The sequence below is a fragment of the Pleurodeles waltl genome, chromosome 1_1 (assembly GCF_031143425.1).
Source record: "Pleurodeles waltl isolate 20211129_DDA chromosome 1_1, aPleWal1.hap1.20221129, whole genome shotgun sequence".
Classification (NCBI taxonomy): domain Eukaryota; kingdom Metazoa; phylum Chordata; class Amphibia; order Caudata; family Salamandridae; genus Pleurodeles; species Pleurodeles waltl.
The window spans coordinates 9,543,883-9,557,824 of NC_090436.1; the positions used below are offsets into that span (position 1 = coordinate 9,543,883).

General features: G+C 49.6%; 1 protein-coding gene across 1 annotated transcript in view; it reads right to left on the reverse strand.

Annotated features, from left to right (window-relative positions):
* Positions 1 to 8,911, reverse strand: part of LOC138251940 (programmed cell death protein 4-like) — a 359,042-nt gene extending 350,131 nt beyond the window's left edge. The window contains exon 1 of the mRNA XM_069205725.1: positions 8,888 to 8,911. The gene's annotated coding sequence lies outside the window, so the exon portion shown is untranslated. The remainder of the gene's footprint in view (positions 1 to 8,887) is intronic.
* Positions 8,912 to 13,942: the final 5,031 nt, after the last annotated feature.

The following is a 13,942-nucleotide window of genomic DNA, read 5'->3' on the forward strand; positions in this document are numbered from 1 at the left end:
TTCCGTATTTCACAGAATGCACTAGGGCGCACCGTCCCTGTCTGCACCCCGTCCCGCCTGCACAGTGAAACAGAGAGCGGCTTTGAAGGAAGAGCTCCGTATTTCACAGAATGCGCTAGGGCCCACCGTCCCTGTCTGAACCCCGTCCCGCCTGCACAGTGAAACAGAGAGTGGCTTTGAAGGAGGGGCTCGGTATTTCACAGAATGCGCTAGGGCGCACCGTCCCTGTCTGCACCCCGTCCCGCCTCCACAGTGAAACAGAGAGCGGCTTTGAAAGAAGCTGCGTATTTCACAGAATGCGCTAGGGCTCACCGTCCCTGTCTGCAGAGTGAAACAGAGAGCGGCTTTGAAGGAAGCTCCGTATTTCACAGAATGCGCTAGGGCTCACCGTCCCTGTCTGCACCCCGTCCCGTCTCCACAGTGAAACAGAGAGCGGCTTTGAAGGAGGGGCTCCGTATTTCACAGAATGCGCTTGGGCGCACCGTCCCTGTCTGCACCCCGTCCCGCCTGCACAGTGAAACAGAGAGCGGCTTTGAAGGAAGCTCCGTATTTCACAGAATGTGCTAGGGCGCACCGACCCTGTCTGCACCCCGTCCCGCCTGCAGAGTGAAACAGAGAGCGGCTTTGAAGGAAGCTCCGTATTTTACAGAATGCGCTGGGCCCACCGTCCCTGTCTGCACCCCGTCCCGCCTCCACAGTGAAACAGAGAGCGGCTTTGAAGGAGGGGCTCCGTATTTCACAGAATGCGCTAGGGCTCACCGTCCCTGTCTGCACCCTGTCCCGCCTGCACAGTGAAACAGAGAGCGGCTTTGAAGGAAGCTCCGTATTTCACAGAATGTGCTAGGGCGCACCGTCCCTGTCTGCACCCCGTCCCGCCTGCACAGTGAAACAGAGAGCGGCTTTGAAGGAAGCTCTGTATTTCACAGAATGCGCTAGGGCTCACCGTCCCTGTCTGCAGAGTGAAACAGAGAGCGGCTTTAGAGGAGCGGCTCTGTATTTCACAGACTGTGCTAGGGCTCACCGTCCCTGTCTGCACCCCGTCCCGCCTGCACAGTGAAACAGAGAGCGGCTTTAAAGGAGGGGCTCCGTATTTCACAGAATGCGCTAGGGCTCACCGTCCCTGTCTGCACCCCGTCCCGCCTCCACAGTGAAACAGGGAGCGGCTTTGAAGGAAGCTCCGTATTTCACAGAATGTGCTAGGGCTCACCGTCCCTGTCTGCACCCCGTCCCGCCTCCACAGTGAAACAGGGAGCGGCTTTGAAGGAAGCTCCGTATTTCACAGAATGCGCTAGGGCTCACCGTCCCTGTCTGCACCCCGTCCCGCCTGCACGGTGAAACAGAGAGCGGCTTTGAAGGAAGCTCCGTATTTCACAGAATGCGCTAGGGCGCACCGTCCCTGTCTGCACCCCGTCCCGCCTGCACAGTGAAACAGAGAGCGGCTTTGAAGGAAGCTCCGTATTTCACAGAATGTGCTAGGGCGCACCGTCCCTGTCTGCACCCCGTCCCGCCTCCACAGTGAAACAGAGAGCGGCTTTGAAGGAAGCTCCGTATTTCACAGAATGCGCTAGGGCTCACCGTCCCTGTCTGCACCCCGTCCCGCCTGCACAGTGAAACAGAGAGCAGCTTTGAAGGAAGCTCCGTATTTCACAGAATGCGCTAGAGCGCACCGTCCCTGTCTGCACCCCGTCCCGCCTGCACAGTGAAACAGAGAGCGGCTTTGAAGGAGGGGCTCCGTATTTCACAGAATGCGCTAGGGCGCACCGTCCCTGTCTGCACCCCGTCCCGCCTGCACAGTGAAACAGAGAGCGGCTTTGAAGGAAGCTCCGTATTTCACAGAATGTGCTAGGGCTCACCGTCCCTGTCTGCACCCCGTCCCGCCTGCACAGTGAAACAGAGAGCGGCTTTGAAGGAAGCTCCGTATTTCACAGAATGCGCTGGGCCCACCGTCCCTGTCTGCACCCCGTCCCGCCTCCACAGTGAAACAGAGAGCAGCTTTGAAGGAAGCTCCGTATTTCACAGAATGCGCTAGAGCGCACCGTCCCTGTCTGCACCCCGTCCCCCCTGCACAGTGAAACAGAGAGCGGCTTTGAAGGAGGGGCTCCGTATTTCACAGAATGCGCTAGGGCGCACCGTCCCTGTCTGCACCCCGTCCCGCCTGCACAGTGAAACAGAGAGCGGCTTTGAAGGAAGCTCCGTATTTCACAGAATGTGCTAGGGCTCACCGTCCCTGTCTGCACCCCATCCCGCCTGCACAGTGAAACAGAGAGCAGCTTTGAAGGAAGCTCCGTATTTCACAGAATGCGCTGGGCCCACCGTCCCTGTCTGCACCCCGTCCCGGCTGCACAGTGAAACAGAGAGTAGCTTTGAAGGAAGCTCCGTATTTCACAGAATGCGCTAGGGCTCACCGTCCCTGTCTGCACCCCGTCCCACCTGCACAGTGAAACAGAGAGCGGCTTTGAAGGAGGGGCTCCGTATTTCACAGAATGCGCTAGGGCTCACCGTCCCTGTCTGCACCCCGTCCCGCCTGCACAGTGAAACAGAGAGCGGCTTTGAAGGAAGCTCCGTATTTCACAGAATGCGCTAGGGCTCACCGTCCCTGTCTGCACCCCGTCCCGCCTGCACAGTGAAACAGAGAGCGGCTTTGAAGGAAGCTCCGTATTTCACAGAATGTGCTAGGGCGCACCGTCCCTGTCTGCACCCCGTCCCGCCTCCACAGTGAAACAGAGAGCGGCTTTGAAGGAAGCTCCGTATTTCACAGAATGCGCTAGGGCGCACCGTCCCTGTCTGCACCCCGTCCCGCCTGCACAGTGAAACAGAGAGCAGCTTTGAAGGAAGCTCCGTATTTCACAGAATGCGCTAGTGCGCACCGTCCCTGTCTGCACCCCGTCCCGCCTGCACAGTGAAACAGAGAGCGGCTTTGAAGGAGGGGCTCCGTATTTCACAGAATGCGCTAGGGCGCACCGTCCCTGTCTGCACCCCGTCCCGCCTGCACAGTGAAACAGAGAGCGGCTTTGAAGGAAGCTCCGTATTTCACAGAATGCGCTAGGGCTCACCGTCCCTGTCTGCACCCCGTCCCGCCTGCACAGTGAAACAGAGAGCGGCTTTGAAGGAGGGGCTCTGTATTTCACAGAATGCGCTAGGGCTCACCGTCCCTGGCTGCACCCCGTCCCGCCTGCACAGTGAAACAGAGAGCGGCTTTGAAGGAGGGGCTCCGTATTTCACAGAATGCGCTAGGGCTCACCGTCCCTGGCTGCACCCCGTCCCGCCTCCACAGTGAAACAGAGAGCGGCTTTGAAGGAGGGGCTCCGTATTTCACAGAATGCGCTAGGGCTCACCGTCCCTGGCTGCACCCCGTCCCGCCTGCACAGTGAAACAGAGAGCGGCTTTGAAGGAGGGGCTCCGTATTTCACAGAATGCGCTAGGGCTCACCGTCCCTGTCTGCACCCCGTCCCGCCTGCAGAGTGAAACAGAGAGCGGCTTTGAAGGAGGGGCTCCGTATTTCACAGAATGCGCTAGGGCTCACCGTCCCTGGCTGCACCCCGTCCCGCCTGCACAGTGAAACAGAGAGCTGCTTTGAAGGAGGGGCTCCGTATTTCAGAGAATGCGCTAGGGCTCACCGTCCCTGGCTGCACCCCGTCCCGCCTCCACAGTGAAACAGAGAGCGGCTTTGAAGGAGGGGCTCTGTATTTCACAGAATGCGCTAGGGCTCACCGTCCCTGGCTGCACCCCGTCCCACCTGCACAGTGAAACAGAGAGCGGCTTTGAAGGAGGGGCTCTGCATTTCACAGAATGCGCTAGGGCTCACCGTCCCTGGCTGCACCCTGTCCTGCCTGCACAGTGAAACAGAGAGCGGCTTTGAAGGAGGGGCTCCGTATTTCACAGAATGCGCTAGGGCGCACCGTCCCTGTCTGCACCCCGTCCCGCCTGCACAGTGAAACAGAGAGCGGCTTTGAAGGAGGGGCTCTGTATTTCACAGAATGCGCTAGGGCTCACCGTCCCTGTCTGCACCCCGTCCCGCCTGCACAGTGAAACAGAGAGCGGCTTTGAAGGAGGGGCTCTGTATTTCACAGAATGCGCTAGGGCTCACCGTCCCTGGCTGCACCCTGTCCTGCCTGCACAGTGAAACAGAGAGCGGCTTTGAAGGAGGGGCTCTGTGTTTCACAGAATGGGCGGCTACCAGGGCAACGCATTCATCATAAAAGCGCCCAGTGTTCCTGTTTGCGGCTGGGGCACCTGATAAAAGGTGTGCGTTGCGCCAACAGGGATAGTGCGCCCTACGCGTAATACGATGTGTGTGGGGAGACGCACTCAGCCCAATCATTCTAGCGAAGGGCGCTTGATCTGGTGATCCACAGACTGTAACTTTCATTTACATTAAGATTTCACCCAAGAGCAACTTACAGAGGCTAATAAACTGTTGGGACATGTGGAGTAGAGGACATATAAATGACAAGAAGACGCCAAAAAGAGCCTTTAAGTTTGTTTTTAAGTTTAGTCCTGATAAAGGTGTCTCACAAGGACCAAACTGGTCTATGGCAAAAGAATGAACATAAGTGAATGAGGGATGTAAGAATGGTTTCCAACAACTGTTAACTTAAGCAAGCAAAGCACAATGAAACATTAGAGAATATCTGGTGATGGCGCCCTCTGGTGGTTAATAGTCAGATTTCACATCTTACAAGGGAGTTAGGGGCGCAGAGCTGATGTCCAGAAACAGATCTATCAACAAGAGAAGAGACTTCGGGACGCTGGGTGGTGGCGAGGGTTGAGCCTGCAAAGTTAATTGTATTTGTTGTAATGCTGAATAATAAAACTATAATAAAAAATAACAGGAGAGACTTGGCAGACCCAGAGAGCGGACATTATTTATTCTGAAACAAGTCCAGTTCCGAAGGTAAACAGTACCTACCAAAGGAGTAGATGCCGAAGGTCAGATGGTTTATGGAGGAGGCGCCGTGATCTGTGACGGTCCAGAGTGGAGAACATGCACTGGAAACCAAAAATCACCAATAACATCACCAATAACAGCACCAGACATCACCAATAACAGCACCAAACATCACCAAACATCACCAATAACAGCACCAGACATCACCAAACATCACCAATAACAGCACCAAACATCACCAATAACAGCACCAAACATCACCAACAACAGCAGCAAACATCACCAAACATTACCAATAACAGCACCAAACAGCACCAGACATCACCAATAACAGCACCAAATATCACCAGACATCACCAATAACAGCACCAAACATCACCGATAACAGCAGCAAACATCACCAAAAATCACCAATAACAGCACCAAACATCACCAAAAATCACCAATAAATAATAGCACCAAACATCACCAATAACAGCACCAGACATCACGAATAATAGCCCCAAACATCACCAATAACAGCAGCAAACATCACCAAAAACCACCAATAACAGCACCAAACATCATCAAACATCAACAATAACAGCACCAAACATCACCAATAACAGCACCAAACATCACCAATAACAGCACCGGACATCACCAATAACAGCACCAAACATCACCAATAACAGCAGCAAACATCACCAAACATCACCAATAACAGCACCGGACATCACCAATAACAGCCCCAAACATCACCAATAACAGCAGCAAACATCATCAAAAATCACCAATAACAGCACCAAACATCACCAATAACAGCAGCAAACATCACCAGACATCACCAATAACAGCACCAAACATCACCAATAACAGCAGCAAACATCACCAAAAATCACCAGACATCACCAATAATAGCCCCAAACATCACCAATAACAGCAGCAAACATCACCAAAAACCACCAATAACAGCACCAAACATCACCAAGCATCACAAAAAACATCACCAAACATCACCAATAACAGCACCAAACATCACCAATAACAGCACCAAACATCACCAAAAATCAACAATCCCAGCACCAAACATCACCAAACATCAACAATAACAGCACCAAACAACACCAAACATCACCAATAACAGCACCAAACATCACCAGACATCACCAATAACAGCAGCAAACATCACCAATAACAGCAGCAAACATCACCAAAAAGCACCAAAAATCACCAACAGCACCAAACATCACCAATAACAGCACCAAACATCACCAGACATCACCAATAACAGCAGCAAACATCACCAATAACAGCAGTAAACATCACCAAAAAGCACCAAACATCACCAAACATCAACAATAACAGCACCAAACATCACCAATAACAGCAGCAAACATCACCAAAAATCACCAATAACAGCACCAAACATCACCAAACATCACCAATAACAGCAGCAAACATCACCAAACATCACCAATAACAGCACAAAATATCACCAGACATCACCAATAACAGCAGCAAACATCACCAAAAATCACCAATAACAGCACCAAACATCACCAATAACAGCACCAAACATCACCAAACATCAACAATAACAGCATCAAACATCACCAATAACAGCACCAGACATCACCAATAACAGCACCAAACATCACCAAAAATCACCAATAACAGCACCAAACATCACCAAACATCACCAATAACAAACATCACCAAACTTCCCAGGTATTTTTCAAATACTTGAGTGGTCCCGCCCTCCCCAGGGATGGAGACACATATAATAAGTTTGTGCATCAAAAGACTCTCTCTGGACCTGGACACTTGCCTGAAGCAACAACTTGACACACTTTGGAAATTAGCAATTATTGGAGCTTTTCATGTGCAATGTGCGCTTCACCAGGATGCATTCTGTTTTGATTAAGAGACACATACTTTTTAATTGCGGTTGACAATTTCTGTTATATTTTTGATTTCTTTAAAACACATTGATTGCACTATATGAAATCCCTCCATACGTATGTACAAAGGTGAGTGTTTGCCATTACCAAATAGCCAATTTTTGCGATTCCCTTCCTGGTAACTGCAAAGAGCCATGTACAAATGTGTCTTTCTCACATTTTGGAATTCCCACCGAGCCACAAATAGACCTACGTCATGAATATTAATTAGGTATGTCTTGGTTTCCGACCCATTGGGAATTGCTAAATTCGCATGGATGGGGGCCTGCTGGGGTCAGCAGACCACCATGTCTGTGACTGCTTTTTGAATAAAGCAATCTTTTCATTTGGAATGTATTTTCTTTCCTTAAAGGATGTGTTTTTCAAAAACAAAAATTAAAAGTTTTCTTTTGAGTTTTTAAGAGCAGGCAGTGGTCCGTGGGACCACTGCCTGCTCTGAAAATATGTTTTTACAAACATTCACCAAGGGGAAGGGGTGCCTTGGGGACCGCTCCCCATTTGTGAAGGGGTTATACCTACTTGATGTAGGTGGTAAAGTGCAAATGTTTTGCAACAGCATTTTGGTTGCCAAACATTATACATACCACTGTGATTTGGTATTTGGAAGGAACGCCCTAAACACTTCCCTTTCTAATCCCCAATCGCAAACCCAATCTATGATTTAGTAACCGGTTACTGTATCAGAAAATAGGGCTTTGTACATCTAAAATAGCCTTTTTGAGTTTGCAAACAGCCTTCTTTTGCTCATTGGTCAGTTTGTGACCACAAAAAGGCTTTGCACATGTGGCCCTTAGTTACAAGAATGTGGGATCAAGTATGGAATACTGCTGTCACCACTGACCCACTCCCCCACGATGTCTGATGTAGTGAATGACAACAAGAAACCAATGGATGAAGGAGGTGCATGATTGCCCTTATGAGCAAGGACACTGTATGTATCATTTCAGAAAATTCCAATGGTCTCGGCTAATGCCAGACTTAGAAAGGGGCAGCATTTGCAATGAAATATTAATTTAACGGTACATTCGGTCATTTTGCAGAGAGCTGTGCGTCTCCTTTTCGTACTACAGACACAGAGCCCTAAAACAGGAGCAGCACATCCACGCCCATTGTGTTCATACACGCATCAATTTTTTACGCAAAAGTGGCACTAACTTGCTAAATACAATTGTATTTTGTACGTTTGCGCTGTTTTTGCGTCAAAAAGCGACGCAAACACAGTGCTAAAAAGTATAAAAATTAGGCCATAATGTACTTTTCAAGAAGGTGAAACTGTGCAGAAAGCAGCACCATTCACAACTGCACAATGAAAAGTGTAAGTACAGAGGACCAGATTTACAATAATACGGCGGACACCTGTGTTTCCCCCTGCGCTGGCACTTACGTTGTTCTTAAGCGCCAACGCAGCCACCCCTGCGCCATAGTGCAAGGATGGCTGCGTTGAGGGGGAGATTGTTTTTGTGCAGGAAAGGACACCTTCCTGCACATAAACAATCTTCTGTGGCAATTTTCTCTTTCCATGTGTGCTGCAGGATGCAGCACACACAGAAAGAGCAAAGAACGAGGTGGAATAAAAGCATTTCTCTTTGTTGAGACCTGCTAAGCCCACCCCTGGAGTGGCGTTAGATTTTGGTGCTCCTTCAGATTTACGAAATCTCATACATTTGGGGCAGCGCCAAAATGCAGTGGGTTTTGTCGTAGAACGCCCACAGCAACACCCACTGCACGCCCCTTCCACGCAAAGTGCTGCATGCGCAGGGGCTGCATTTACAAGGTGACATTAAGCCACAAAAAGTGCCATAACGCCACCTTGTAAATACGTCGCACTGCACAGCGCCACCGGAGCGTTACAAAACGTGACCCTCCGGTGGTGCTAGGGCCTTGTAAATCTAGCCCAGTATCTGTTATGGTCCTGCACTTTTACCCCTCTTCACAGTAACATTTTCTGGGACAAAGAAGAAGAGAAATCCGCCTTTCCCGCATGGTCTAATGCCAGACACAGATTGACTACTGCAAAAATAACAAGCTGATGGAAGGAATGCTTGAATTAACTCACCCACTGGGAATCACTCAGGGCTGCATTCTAGACAATCGCTTTACTTCCACTGGGCCATTCCAGACAGACATTCACCATACTTAGGTCTCATTAGTGAGGTACAGCTTGACTCCTGTGGCACACTGAGCGAAGGACGCACATCTGGGCATGGACGGCGCACTTCGGCGACAACTGCAAAAAAAGAAGAAGGTGATGGAAGCAATGCTTCAGAGAGCGCACGGTTTGGCAGATTGGGATGGACTGTTCCTATTGGAGCAGGAATAAGACTGATTTGCATACGGCTGGGTCTAATCTGAGGTGGGATGGTGGCATGTATGCAAGGGGGGGGTTCCAATGCAGGGAGGGCTGAGAAAACGGTGCAGTGAAACTTACAACATTTCACTGCGCCATTTTTTCCGTCACTTATAGTGCCTCTTCAGAGCAGGCGTTGAAATGACGTCCCCATTTTAATCAGTGGGCCTACCTGGGCTGTACTCCACTAGCACAATTTGTTTACACTAGTGCAGGAAAGTGACACAATAGCGTCAAAAATGCTGATGCTATTGTCCTAACGACCACCATGGTGGTCGGTATTGTAATTACAGTGCAACCAGGGTGTCTTTAGGTGGGGCAGGGTCGACGCAAGAAAAGTGGCACATCAGGACCGATGTGCCACTTTCTTATAAATATGCCCTTTAGTTTTTTCACTGCACCTATTGTTTAATCATGCACCTGTGCGCTCTGCGCTAACTCGATTAGGAACCTATTGTCTAATCAGGTCTGTTTGAAGGCACGCGGTGTGTGCCCGGGGACTTGTGTTCTGACGACGTAAATGCTTTTAGTCTGTTAGACATGAGTTGACCTTTAACTGAAAACCCATTCAAGTCTCCTATTCCACTACTTTCTTAAGTGAACTTTTCGCCTTCCTCCTGTCAGTGTCGGAGTTACGAATAAACCACGAACGACTGTGTGGCTTCTGCTTGGGCTTGATGTTGCGCGATATGTTCATGTTTCATATTTTCGAAAGCATGTAAAGTTTTTACGTTTCCTACAACATAGGCTACCACATCATGCTCAGTAATATATTTATTAAAAAGTGAGTTTTTAAAAATGAACTGAGAAACATTCCTGCCTCCGCCCTGACGACAATGCTATTAGTGAACTAAGAAGCAACTCAAGGGTCATGTTTACCCTATACGAGGGCTAGATTCTTCTTGGACATGGAGTAAACGTTTACTTTATTAAATCAAACAAAATAGTTTTTTGTACAGCAGGAATGCTGCACTCACAAATTTAAAGGTGCTCACATATGTGATAATGTAAAATAATCGATCTGCCTAGGAACAGAAAATCTGAGACCAGTTTACACGTCAAGCACATTACAGTTAGGTTGAGTAGATTATTAAAGTCACTAGACCTGCAGGTCTGGTAATATTTTTTTATAAGATCTTTTTATTAAAAACAAGGCAAGTACACATAAGACACAGTAGGTCTGTATCATCAATGACAACATTACATGGCCAGCAATGCATGCTTGGTCCCCACCCTTCCCGTTCATGAATACATCTGTGCCAAGGTGGCCAGGGTTCCTCATCGTATCCAAGTTCAAGGTAAGGGAATGACACAAGTGCCCTCTGTAGCCATTCCATCATCGCCAGATTTGAGACCACTTTTTGGACACCCCCGGCTCTAAAAAACAACTTTCTCCACCATCATGCACCATTCCATATCATTTTTCCAATCTTTTAATTGGGGTGGTGATGGTGCCCCCCACAGCCGTGCAATGTTAGTTTTAGTCAGCGCCAACCCGAAGGTCATGTAAATCTTTTCCATTCCACCAAGCTCTGACTCTTCTCATACGTTCAGTAGGCCCCATTTCGGTGAGGCCCCCCTCTTGCCCCAGGACACCTCATACATACAATCAACCACTGCAGTCCAATATCTCTGTATGTCCAGGCAGTCCCATATTACATGCAGAAAAGAACCTTCGTGACCACAGCGCCTTAGACAACCGGTACTTGCAGACCTCCCCGTTTTCATCTTAACCATACAAGTGAGATCTGATCTGTGTAGTACTGAACCAGTTGAAACCCCGATCGGATTGCCACTTCTCGGGGAGAAGCCAGAGCTTCAAGGCATTCATTGTCCTCAATGTCCTCCAAGTCACATTCCCAGTGTGCCGTATGGATTGTAGAGGGCCTGGTGAGTCATTAACCAGCTTCTTATGGTGAGGGATGTTACTCCGCGGTACATATGCTTCTCCAGTAACCTGTCCTCCAAAGAGGAGTATTCAGGGAGTTCGGTCTCCTTCCAGAGCGCCGACTGAAGAGCATGGCGCCTTGAAGGTAGCTGTAACTTTCAGCAGACGCTAAACTGTATACCTGTTGCAGCTCTGTGAATGGGAGGGCCTGCCCTTGGGACCATAGTTCTCCAACCCTGGAGATTTCAATAAGGTCCCAGTTAGCAAAGCCAGGTTGGTCCCCAAGTGGCCCCAGTTTATCAGAATCGCAGAGTGGGGGAGCCTGAGTTATCTTCCCGTCCCACCCCAACGCTCGGTGTATAACATGCCAATCGTGACTAAGGTTCGGCCACGCAGGGTCGTGCGTTAACGGTTAGTATAAGAGCCCATAGGTATCCACCCCTCTGCATGAGATGTCTATCCATGCTGTAGGGTGGCTCATCTGGAGGAGCATGAACTCAGGCATTAATGTAGTGAGTTGGGCATCCCAATAGTACTTTTGGATATCAGACAATGCGATCCCTCCATTGTACCATCCTTTAGTCAGTTCGGCTATTCCAATTCTTGCAGGTCCCCATCCCACAGGAGGGTCCTGAGTTCTGAGTTGATTGCTTTGAAATAAGCCGCTGGTACAGGGAAGGGCGTATTATGTAGGACATAGAGAAACCGGGGCAGAGCCATCATCTTGAAGAGCGCCGCACTGCCCAGTAGTGACCACGACAGTGACCTTCATTGGCTGACCTCGTGCTTCTGACGCACTAGGAGGGGAAGCGAGTTATGAGAGTAGAAGTGAGCGGGTCAGTGGTCACATGGATCCCCAGATAACGGAAACCATCACATCCACGGGGCAGGTGCGGCACATGGCCACTATTGACATATATCAAAGATTTCGTCCAGTCAGAAGTATAATCGGAGTATTGTGCAAACTGGACCAGAATATGTATGACTTTGTCAAGGGTCAGACGTGGGTCTGTTATGTATAACAGGATGTTGTCACCCCAGAGTGATATCCTATCTTCCCAACTTGCCACCCACTGCAGGCCCCTCACCAAGGGGTCAATTCTAATCCAGGCTGCCACACAAGGGCGAAAAGCAGTGGAGAGAAGCTGGTGCCACATTGGAGATCAAATACCCGGGATGTCACTACGTTGCCTACCATCTGGGCCCGGGGAGAGGTGCATAGACGTCCTATCCATGCCAGATATTTAGGTCCAAAGCCCAACCTCTTTAAGACCTCAAACAGGTAGGGCCACTCAAGAGGATCAAAGGCCATGCGAGCATCAACGGAGAGGACTACTGAGTCCTTCCGTATGTGCGCTACCTGTCCCAGGACGCCGTACAGTTGCCGCAAGTTAAGCGCCAGTCATAAAACCTGACTGGTCTGGGTGGATCGGTGCAGTAACAACTGGGATAAGTGGCATGGCCAGTACTTGGCTACAATTCTTATTTCTGTGTTTAACAGAGAGATGAGCCTGTAGGAATCACAGTGAATCGCTGGTTTGCCTTCTTTGGGATTGACAACTATGGAGGCCAATCTTTGCTCTTCCAGGATTCCAGGAGCAGCCCCACCTCACAACTCTCATTATACATGTTGATGTGGGATGAGGGATGAACTTAGAGGCCAAGGTCTTGTACAACTCAATGGAATGCCAGTAGGACCCAGGGCTTCACCTGCTCTCAGCTCTTGTATTGCCCCTGCTATTTCAGCCTCAGAGACATCGTTTTCTAGAGCGGGAGTCCGAGGCCATTGTCATTGCCTCAGGGGAGTAAAGTTTGCTTAATAAGTTGGAAAAGTCTCTGCTACTCCATGACTGTCGCACACTAATTATCCAGTATCCGTCCGGACACTGCTCACCCATCTGTTTGCTCTCTCTTTTCTTTTGAGCCAGGCCAGCAGTTTCCCAGTTTTTTCACCCACTCCGTAAAGGCGATGATGCACCGCCTTATGTCTGTCGCAACATCATGGTAAGTAACGTTCTGTTGTTTCTGTCAACCCCATCTTTATTTTCTGTAGTTTGAGATACCAGGGATTCAGCACTATCTGCGTACGCCTCTTCCCATCTCCCGAACCATAGACCGTCCATAGAGGGCAATGATCGGAGATGCCTCTGGCCAGTGGCAGATCTGGGGAGCTGGTCACAGCAGCAAGAATGTAATCCACACAGGGAAGGCTGTCATGGGCCCCTGAGTGGTGGGTAAAATGAGGCATCTGAGGATTCAGAGTACTCCACGTATCAACAAAGCCCATGGCCTCTAGGAAGTCAGCAAGAGGCCTATGCACAGGACTCGCCAGCCTAGAGAGGAATTGGTCTATATCGTCCCTGAGAGTTGCGTAAAGTCTCCCCCTAGTAGGAGATCCCCATCTGGAGCGTGAGTATCATCGTAGTTAAGTCAGGAAACAGCGTCATGCAGTCGAGGCGGGACGTAGACAGAGAGGATGTTTATAGTCGCCCCCTCCCAGGTGCCTGTTAGGGCTGCATAGCATCCACCTTTATCTGTCCACGTCTGTTGAATAAGGAGGGGACATGATTTATTCGGAAAGATCCCTACTCCCCTAGAAGTGGAGGTGTAGCCCTCATGCACGATCATTCTATACCCCCATCTATCCTGTGCATGACAAGAGTTACCCATGAGGTGTGTCTCCTGCAGTAGGGCAATGTCTGGGAATGTCTCTTAATATGTTGCATAACTGTACCCCACTTATTTTGTCCCCAAGTCCATTAACATTCCAAGAGAGGAGGTGCATAGTTGCTCCATCGGGTGAGACATCCGTGGGTGGGTCACTGTGTGCACTGTTATATTACTTTGTCCCATTATGCTGGAGGTGTAGCCTGCCA